We start from the raw sequence: 9,716 nt of genomic DNA, 5'->3' as shown, positions 1-9,716 counted from the left end.
AATTTCGCAAAATTCCGAACTTCGTAAATTTGCGAGCTGGTGGATTTAAAAAATATGTTTTATGGACAGCTCACTCAAGGGTCCTCCGAACCCTTCGACGTGATGGCATATTAGTAACACACATGGTCAGTTTTAAAACCACTCTTTGTTTACCCCACCCACTTTTTGCTTAGAGAAGCAGCTTTCGGTATTTTCTGTCCGATCACGGAAGACAGAACTGACAAGTGTCCCAATGAAGGTGAAGATTAAGATGTGGCATGGTGTGGCATCCTGGCTGTGAGTGGCCAATGACAAGAACTGTGGCATCTGTAGGATGGCTTTGAATGGCTGATGCCCTGACTGTAAGGTGCCGGGGGACGACTGCCCACTGGTCTGGGTCCAGTGCTCACATTGCTTTCACATGCATTGCATCCTGAAGTGGCTGAACTCGCAGCAGGTACAACAGCACTGCCCCATGTGCCGACAGGAATGGAAGTTTAAGGAATGAAGCCTTCTCCAACTCTATCCAATTCCTTTTCCAGAACTTTCTTTTCTTCATTTGCAGTCGGTCATACGTGTATTTTCCAGGAACTGCGGATTCAGTCCTGTTGGCACGACATTAACTGCTAAACAAGCTGATGCCATCTGTGTTGAGTAAATTACTTTTGTTGTGCATGGCTGAACCTCTTCTGATATTCCCAATATCCAGTGCAGGTACCCTTGTCTAAATGCCCTTACCTAAAACCTTTCTCCAGGCGCCTCCTTCATGTGATGCCTTTTATCAGGTGTCTACAGGGCATTTACGATTTTTCACGGATATTTTTTGACCCATTTAAAGGCAACAGACAACTATGTGTTAAGAGTACAATGGAAAAAATTAAAAACTAACATGGTATGCGAATAATTCCTCATGTCAAATATGATTACTATCCGCGTACAACAGCATCTATCAGTGCATTTGCGTTTTCAGAGTGAAAAGAAGAGAAGTTTTCTTTAAAGTTATTAAGGAAGCCTGTAACATTCCTCACTCTGGCAATCATTAATACATTACCTGCAGTGTATTGCATTTGTATTTATATATGTTTTTTTATAAGGGCCACATGGTCACTGGAGACAACTCTTCTGGCACTTGACGCAGCTGTAGTGTAGGAAAAGCACTATACATTTAAAAATCTGCGAGTTCGCAGATTTTTCCGCGAACTCGCAGATTTTTTTGCCGATTTCGCACAAATAAAAGATACCAACAGATAAACTCTAAACTCAAAAAGAATAGCAGTAAGTACAGATATCAACCACAGAAACCTATGGTTAGAGGTATATATATACAAGTTGTAGCCACCAGACCCCACTGCATGGCACTTCGTGGTCCATTGATTTATCATTGCGTAGTTCCAATATCAATTACAAAAAAAAATATGCAGTTCCTTATGAAAGAAATATTTGTAGTAGAGGATTGGTTGGTATATCTATATGTCCAGATGTATAAGTTGGAGCCTCCCCCATTTGAAACTAGGACCATCACACACCCTGCTTGGTGTCATGCTTCATCATAGGGATTGGTCATCATCAGGCTGGTGTTGTAATGCCTGACGGGTACCCTATGAGGGGATCTTTGTCAGAGATCTTTTGTTCTCAAGCTGTAGGGTGAGGTGCAGGTGTATGGCCATTCAGAGCAGATGAGCATCAAGTGTGTGGGTAGTGTAAGAGAAATTAAATAGGGGAACTAAGTAGTACTCAGAATAAATCTTAATTGGTGAGTCTACTTTTCCCTGTTAAGAACTGGGGGTCCAATTCACAGAACTAATTTAAGACAAAATCATAAACGTACTACTTTTGGTATTCACAGAAGGCATTTAGTAGTCTTAAGTTAGTATTTTGTCTTACGTTAGTATTTTGTCTTAAGTTACAATTTTGTCTTAAGTTTAACTTAAGTTTGTCTTAAGTTTAACTTCAGATAAAATTCTAACTTAAGACAAAATCATAATTTAAGACAAAATCCTAACTGATGGAGCAAGGTTTCACACATGCAGAAACTTGCTTGGACTCAGCCCTCTCGAAATAACATTTAACGTATTATTCAACATGTTTTATATTATTAATATATGCATCACACAACATTTATAGTATTTTGGGGAAGCTTGCATCTGAGCTTTTACTAACAGTAACCTGAGTGTCCTAAAATGGCTGCCTTAATCACAGGAACTCTTCTGTGCATGCGTCTGCCACAACTACATGGCGTGACGTCTGTCGCTTCTGGTGGGAATATCTAGCTTCTGCGCACTAATACCAAGAATGCACATGCTGCTGCTTGTACTAAAACTCGTGTATTCTGCTCAACCACTAATGCTACAGTTAAAATAAGGTAATGGGGTTAGAGTAGAGATAAGTGGTATACAGTGCATTTATTTATTTTTGTCATCTAATGTGTCTCTCTTTGATTTTGCTATTAGCTCGTATTTGGGCCTGAAGGGTGACAAAAACTCCATATCGTCTGCGCAGATGATCCCAGAAATCCCTGAAGTCACTGTCATTGAATGGCTGCCAATACTCATTTTACCCAAGATGTTCCTGGGAAACTGAACATTTAACCTCAGGAGAGGAAGGAAAATGAACCTTATCAAATACAACGTATACAATTTGAAACCAATATTGCTGGGTGGAATAAAAGTGCATGGGAAAATAAATTATGGGCGGGGACATTGATCAACTATATTTAATTGAAATTATCTCATCTTGGTATGGTGTGATGACCTCTCCTCGCCTTTCTGACCAATCACTGAAGGCAAACACATAGATTTGCAACATTTAGGGGTGGTACATTGCCCTGGAAATGGTATAACTAAGGTAGGCTTAGTTAGAGAATTTGTCTGACTTGTCAGATTATATGACCTGTCACTGACCCAATGTATGCTGTAGGAGATCGAGAGCAGAGATGGTGGCGGAGCACTCTATCAGAAGAATTGGGATGTTGCTGAGGGAGAATTATTGATTAATCAGTTGAGGTACCTATTTTCCGTAGAGAGGGAAGAGTCCATTGAAGGTGACCCCTTTTTTTTAATGCTTCACAATTCTTATGGGTTGTAAAAATGTATTGCATGCTTGATTATATTTTTCAAGTTTTGTAGATGTTATTTTTGAAGAAGAGAAACACAAGAACAGACCAGAATAAAAAACATTGATATTCTTTTAAGATGCACAAGAAGGCAGCTGGATAGAAGGAAACAGATGGGATTTAAAAAATATAGCATGTTTCTGCAGTTTAGCATTTTGCTGGATACATTTGATAGAAGTGAGGGCGGGCTTATTTTGAGGAAAAGAGCAATTCACTAGGGGGCTTATTTATCAAGAAATCATGCAGCACAACCCAGCAGGCCACTTTGATGCACTGTGCTGCCCTGCTCTGTATTTACCATTTAACAGCACATTCCTCTCTTTTACTTTCACTAGCAGAAAGCAGCACACATAGAAAGAGGGAAAAAACAGGGAGAAATAAAGATATTTCTCCTCGTTTCTCCTCATTTGGGAAAGCATAGCATTTTCACGCATTCCTATGTCTACCAGTAATGGTAAATCTAGGAATGTACCAACATCCATGGGTGGATGCGTGGGGAACACCCACGCTCCACCCACGTAATGCTTCTGCGGGGCAGCGTAATGCAACGCAGCGTTTTGCGCTGCATTGTGGTAATCTAGATTTATCACAACACTCAGGACTAAGCAAGGTGACTTTGCTTCACTTGAGGAGCAGCAGTCCAGGGCAGGCTTTTATCTGTTTGGTGGAGGATTGCCACCTAGCCATTATTATACTGGCACCACCAGTAATTTCTACCCTGAAGCTGGTAATTAATACATGATAGAAATGTCATACACAGCATTTTGTCTTTTTGATCTGACATGCAGTTTCCCTGTTCTGTGAAATTGGAGAAGGGACAATTTAAGGCTGTGCTCCAGTGTAATTGGCATCACCTGCTGACACTTAAAAGGATACCTTGTTTGGCTTTGCGTGGCTTAATAAATCAAGAGTAATACAACGCAATCACTGTGTTGTGGTACTCTGCCACAGGAAGGCATTCCATGTGTGGAGCGTGGGTGTTTCCACACATCACCCATGAATTTTGGTGCATGCCAGATTTACCTTTATTTGTAGACAGACATGTGAATGTGTCAAATTGCTACGTCTCCCCAGAAGTGGTGTAGCGGGGAGAAATATCTTTATTTCTCCTCCTTTTTTCCTCATTCTATGTGTGCTGCATTCTGCAAAATAGGGTTTGTGGGTCAGTATTAGGAAGGGGCATGTCATGGGTGTCCCTTCCTAATAGTGATTTGCAGGGGGGTGTATGAATTTTTTATATCCAGAATGCAGTTGTCAAACATTTGCAGATTACGGCCTGCTTCAAGTAGGTGGTAAGTCAGTCGCAAACAGGAAGGGGACCCCAGGGGACCCCTTCCCCTTTGTGAATGGTTGTGGAAACGTTTTTTAAGGAAAACAGGCTGCATTTAAAAAAATAAATTAGCTTTATTTAAAAGCAAATACAGACATGGTGGTCCTATGTCCCAGCAAGCCACCCTCCTAGTGTTTTTAGCGATTCCCAAAGGTTGCAAATTGTGACCTACCTCATGAATATTGATCACATAGGTCGATTGCGACCCTGTTAGGAATCACTAAATGTATCTGAGGCACAGTAGTACATCACATTTTGTGACTTCCTAATTGCAAGTCACAAAAAGTCGCAATTCGGAACCCGCAAAATGAAGCTGTCGTACATATGGCCCTTGGTGCCCAGCTATGACCGATAATCACTCACCTTCAGTCTATTACAAATCTGGGTTGTCTCTACCCTGGACCTTTAGAGTTGAGACTGCATCTGCATTTGCTTTGAAACCACTGGCATCATATTCAAATGCTGCAGCTCAGTCGCATATCCAGGTTGAATTTATTTCCAAAATGATTTTCTTTTATCCCATTCCAAGTATACACAATACCAGAAATTAATTTCTGTGTTTAAAGCGTCTTAGTGAACAACAGGCGCTCCAAGGCGGATCTAGCCATGATCCTTTGTCTGTTTTACCATTTTCGGTTAAAAAACAGTTTCATTCATAGGTTAACACATTGTACGCTGATCTAATGCCCACTCTTCATGGAATTTAAACACAGAATAAAATCACTGTTTATTTACACATCAAAGCTTATGGATATTTACATATCACAGAAGTATAATTTGCTTTAAGCTTTAGAAAAGATACTTGCACTTTCAGTTTTCATGAAGTGAAATGTTGTGGAAATATGACATTCTCAACTTTATCATATGCATTTTTTAAGTTTAATGTTGTCTCTATAATTCAAATAAACACAATGCTCCTTTTTATGTGTGGCCTATTGACAGTTTCAGTTTTATCACTAACCTCAAATATTAAATAAAGAATCATAAATAAAAACTACACTACACTCTGTGTAGTTTTTATTTATGATTCTTTATTTAATATTTGAGGTTAGTGATAAAACTGAAACTGTCAATACACGTACAAAGATTGTCTTTGGTTCTGCTGTCTTCATCCATGGGTCTGTTTGAGTGTCATTCACATGTTGTTTCCACCCACCGTCTCATACAGCATGGAACAAGGGATAAACACACTTCAGGTATTTATTAATTTTTTTAATTTGTAAAGCTTAACTAACCCCAATAGGCGTCTTGGCGCTGTAGGAAAAGATTACATTGCTTCAGTAGATCCCACCCCAGTTGGTTCTCCTGAAAGGGGGATAATTAGCTTCATGGCGAAGCCTGAGCAGATTGTCCTTCCCTGGACGTACTAATTGAGTTTCTCTCTGAAATGGGCTGGCCCCAATCCATGCAATGCTTTATAGGCAAGACAAAGAGCCTTAAACCTACATTGTTGTTTAACCGGCAACCAGTTTGTTTCCTAATGGTTCTTCTTGCCGATTCATGTTTGGGGATTTTGAAGAGGAAGCAGGCAGCAGCATTTTGCAGAGTCTGGGGCCTCATTTCGAGACCCTCTGTGAGAGTAAGATTAGGCTGTTGCAATAGTCTATCTTAGTAAGAACCAACATGCTGATAGCTGTTCTCAGGAGGTCAGAGGGCAAGAATGTTTCAATCTTTTTTATAAGCCTTAGCGAAAAGAATAGAAAGGGGCGACCGCTCGGTCCCCACGAATGTATGGTGGAGTACCCCGATCCCCCCGGGAAGCCATTTTGGGCGGGAGGCGAGTCTCGGCTGGTATGCCCGAGGCGGCGTAGCCGGGGCGCGCCTTTTCCCGCCCAAGAGGGGGCTGTCCTAGACACCGACGCCGATGGCCACGCCCCGTAGGCGGATTGGAGGAGGGTCCACGCCCGCCCGAAGAAGGATAAAAGGAGCAACAAGCCAAGCATCCTCTTGTTCCTGTGCTCTGAAGCTGCACCTCCCCGTTGCACGTGAGCTTGAGACGGAACGAAGAGCCAATTTTGAGAATTTAATTTTTGTGTTTCTTCTTTCAGCGAGTTCGAAGCTTCCTGACCTAGGGCCTTGAGGATTATCCGTGGACGATGCCTGGCAAGAAGGTCGGGAAGAGGGTCAGAACCGACCAGATGCTTCGTATGCTGATAAAGGACATGGCGGACATGAAGAAGCAGATGGCGGCAATGAATGGTGCGGGTGGACCAAAGAGAGTCATCGGACCAACGGGAGAGGTAGAAGGGCCAAGAAGGGGGCATCAGGTGGGGAGGCCCGGGTTCCCGAATCACCTCCAGTGAACCCGGTCACCCCTATCGAGGCCCCAGTTCCGGTCCCGAACGCGGGACAACCGATCCCCGTGGTGGTTACTCCTGTGAACGAGGAAGATATGCCTCCTGAGCTGGCTGCCCAGTTGGCGGCATGGTTGGGCAGGGATAATGAGGGGGCCACGGCTGAGGAAGCCAGGTCGATAATGAAGCAGTTGCGGCAATCGAAAGATGCTGTGAAGGCACCGTGTCCTCTTGTTTCCCCTCAGGCTCCCGTGGAACAACCAGTATCGGGCGTTGGTTCGGCAGCAACAACGGTCACAGCTACCGGTTCAGGTAAGCAGCCATTGCCAATGGCGGGGGAGGGATCGGTACCCTCGAGGAGGGATAAAGTCGTTCAACATATCCCGATTGATGTGAAGGAGAGGATTTGGGCGGATAAATATGTGAACATGTTTTCCTTGTTGACCGATCACTATGAGATTGAGCATGTAAAAAACCAGAAAGAGTTTTTGCATCCTAGTGTATGGCGCGCAAAGATGGCGGGTTTCAGAGTAGATGAAACGATCGCCAATTGGGCCAGAGCGTTTGGGATGTTCACTGCAATTATGGGGGAACGTAGGCCCGAATTATTGGTGGAATTAGCCGTTTATCAGACACGTATCATGGAATTTTATGAAACATACGAGGGCAATCAATGGTGTTGTTATGATAGCATATTCCGTAAGTCCAAGGAGCACGACTCATCCCTGACGTGGGATTGTTTCGACTCCATTTCGTGGCAAAAAATTGAGAGGTCGAGCACGGCGAAGTCGCCATCTTTAGGCGGAAACGGGGTTGAGCCTTCCTGCCATTCTTTGGGGGCGCCCTTTCGGGCGGGTACAAGCAGTGATCAGAACACAAAGAATAATGGCAACTCGGGTAAGAAAGGGGTCTGCTAGAGCTTTAACAGAGGCAAGTGTTCCAGGCCACAAGGTTCTTGCAGGTTCAGGCATGAGTGTGCAGGGTGCGGACAGTCCTCGCACCCCGAGAGTACGTGCAGAGCCAATAGTGGTGATACGGGAGGTAGAGGAGGCGTCAAACAGGTCTAAAGTAGACCAAGGGGCGTCATTACCTACCCCGGTTGATATCATGGCACTGATCCCTTGGCTGAACGAATACCCTGATCATATCTCCGCCGGGGTGTTGCGAGACGGTTTCTCATATGGTTTCCGCATCCCGGCGGGGGATTTTCGGGGGGAAGCACGATGTAAGAACCAACTATCGGTTCAACAGAATGCGGCGGTGGTACAGGCAAAGATTGGGAAAGAAGTGGCTCGAGGTCGGGTTGCTGGACCATATGACATACCACCAGTTGGCAATTTTGTTTGTTCACCTTTGGGAGTGGTCCCCAAAAAGGACCCAGGGGAGTTCAGGTTAATACATAATTTGTCAGCTCCTAAGGGCCTTTCGGTGAACGATGCGATTGACCCAGGAGTTTGTTCGGTGCGGTACGCATCCTTTGATGAGGCCGTCGCCATTTTGAATCGCCTGGGGCCCGGAGCGCTGATGGCTAAATCAGATATCGAGTCAGCGTTCCGATTGCTCCCGGTACACCCAGATGATCAGCGTCTCCTAGGTTTTATGTTTCAGGGACGCTATTACATGGATAAATGTATGCCAATGGGTTGCTCCATCTCTTGTGCGTATTTTGAGAAATTCAGTAGTTTTTTGCAATGGGCGTTCACAAGAGCCACGGGCTTTACGCATGTTATGCATTATCTTGATGATTTTCTGTTTCTGGGGGCAGCAGGGGACACGGAATGTGCACAGGCCTTGAGGGAATTCTGTAATCTGATGGAGGAGTTTGGCGTGCCGCTGGCACCCGGTAAGACGGTAGGGCCATCTACTACACTCGAGTTTCTTGGAATTGAGCTCGATTCTGTAGAGGGGTGCTTCCGCTTGCCCAAAGAGAAGGTGATGAAATTCAGGGCCTCGCTAAAAACTTGTCTCAGCGAAAGAAAAGTAACTCTCCATCAGTTACAACAGGCTGTGGGTCAGCTTAACTTTGCCCTGAGAGTAATACCGATGGCTCGCCCCTTTTCCCGTTCTATCGCACAAGCCATGGTGGGCCTCAGGGAAGGGCACCACCGCACAAGACTGTCAACTGAGGTTCGCCAGGATATGCTCATATGGCTGGCATTTCTGGCGGATTTCAACGGTCGAGTTGTGTGGACCGATCCACCAGTTTCCTCGGAAGAACTGGGGTTGTGGACCGACTCGGCGGGGAGTGTAGGTTTTGGTGCCATATTCGGCAATCAATGGTCGGCACGAACCTGGCCTGATTGTTGGCACGATAATGGACTCACTGGTAACATTGGGTTTCTGGAGCTGTTCCCCATTCTGGTGGCCTTGGAAACTTGACCAGAGGGGTTTCGTGATCGCTCTGTGGTGTTCTGGTCCGATAATATGACCGTGGTTGAGTGTATCAATAGTCAGGCAGCACGCTGCAAATGGATTTTGAGATTACTGAAGGAAATTGTCCTGCTATGTATGAGACTAAACGTCCACTTTAGGGCAAGACACGTGCCAGGGGTACTAAACCAGGCAGCTGATGCACTCTCTCGTTCCCATATGCAGGCCTTCCGGGGTTTTCTGCCCTCAGCGGACTCGGTGGCGGCACCATTTCCCGAAGCTCTCTGGTCTCTCGGTGCCCCGGATTACAAAACCTCGTGGGAGAGAATCTAGCACCCAGGACGAGGAAGGCATATGAAGGGGCGTTCCGTTCTTATTGGTCCTTTTTGGGTCCAGCTAGGGGGGAGCACTGGGGGCAGGAAGAGTATGTCCTGAAATTTCTGGTATCTTTACATCAGGCAGGCAAATCAGTGGCTACGGCCAATAGGCACCGGGCCGCCATTTCTTTCATGGCACGGGCTCATGGCATCCAGGACCCCACTTCGTCCTTTCTGGTACAGAAGGCACTGCGTGGGTGGCAACGCCTTGAGGGTCACAGAGTGGATGAGAGGCACCCGATAGGTTTGGAAAG

At 45.0% G+C, this 9,716-nt stretch overlaps 1 pseudogene; it reads left to right on the top strand.

Annotated features, from left to right (window-relative positions):
• The first annotated feature begins 232 nt into the window (after nucleotides 1–232).
• On the top strand, nucleotides 233–487 carry LOC147735101 (anaphase-promoting complex subunit 11 pseudogene; annotated as a pseudogene).
• Nucleotides 488–9,716: the final 9,229 nt, after the last annotated feature.

Source organism: Lissotriton vulgaris, chromosome 1_2 (assembly GCF_964263255.1).
Source record: "Lissotriton vulgaris chromosome 1_2, aLisVul1.2, whole genome shotgun sequence".
Lineage (NCBI taxonomy): Eukaryota > Metazoa > Chordata > Amphibia > Caudata > Salamandridae > Lissotriton > Lissotriton vulgaris.
This window is presented reverse-complemented; position numbering and strand designations above follow the sequence as displayed.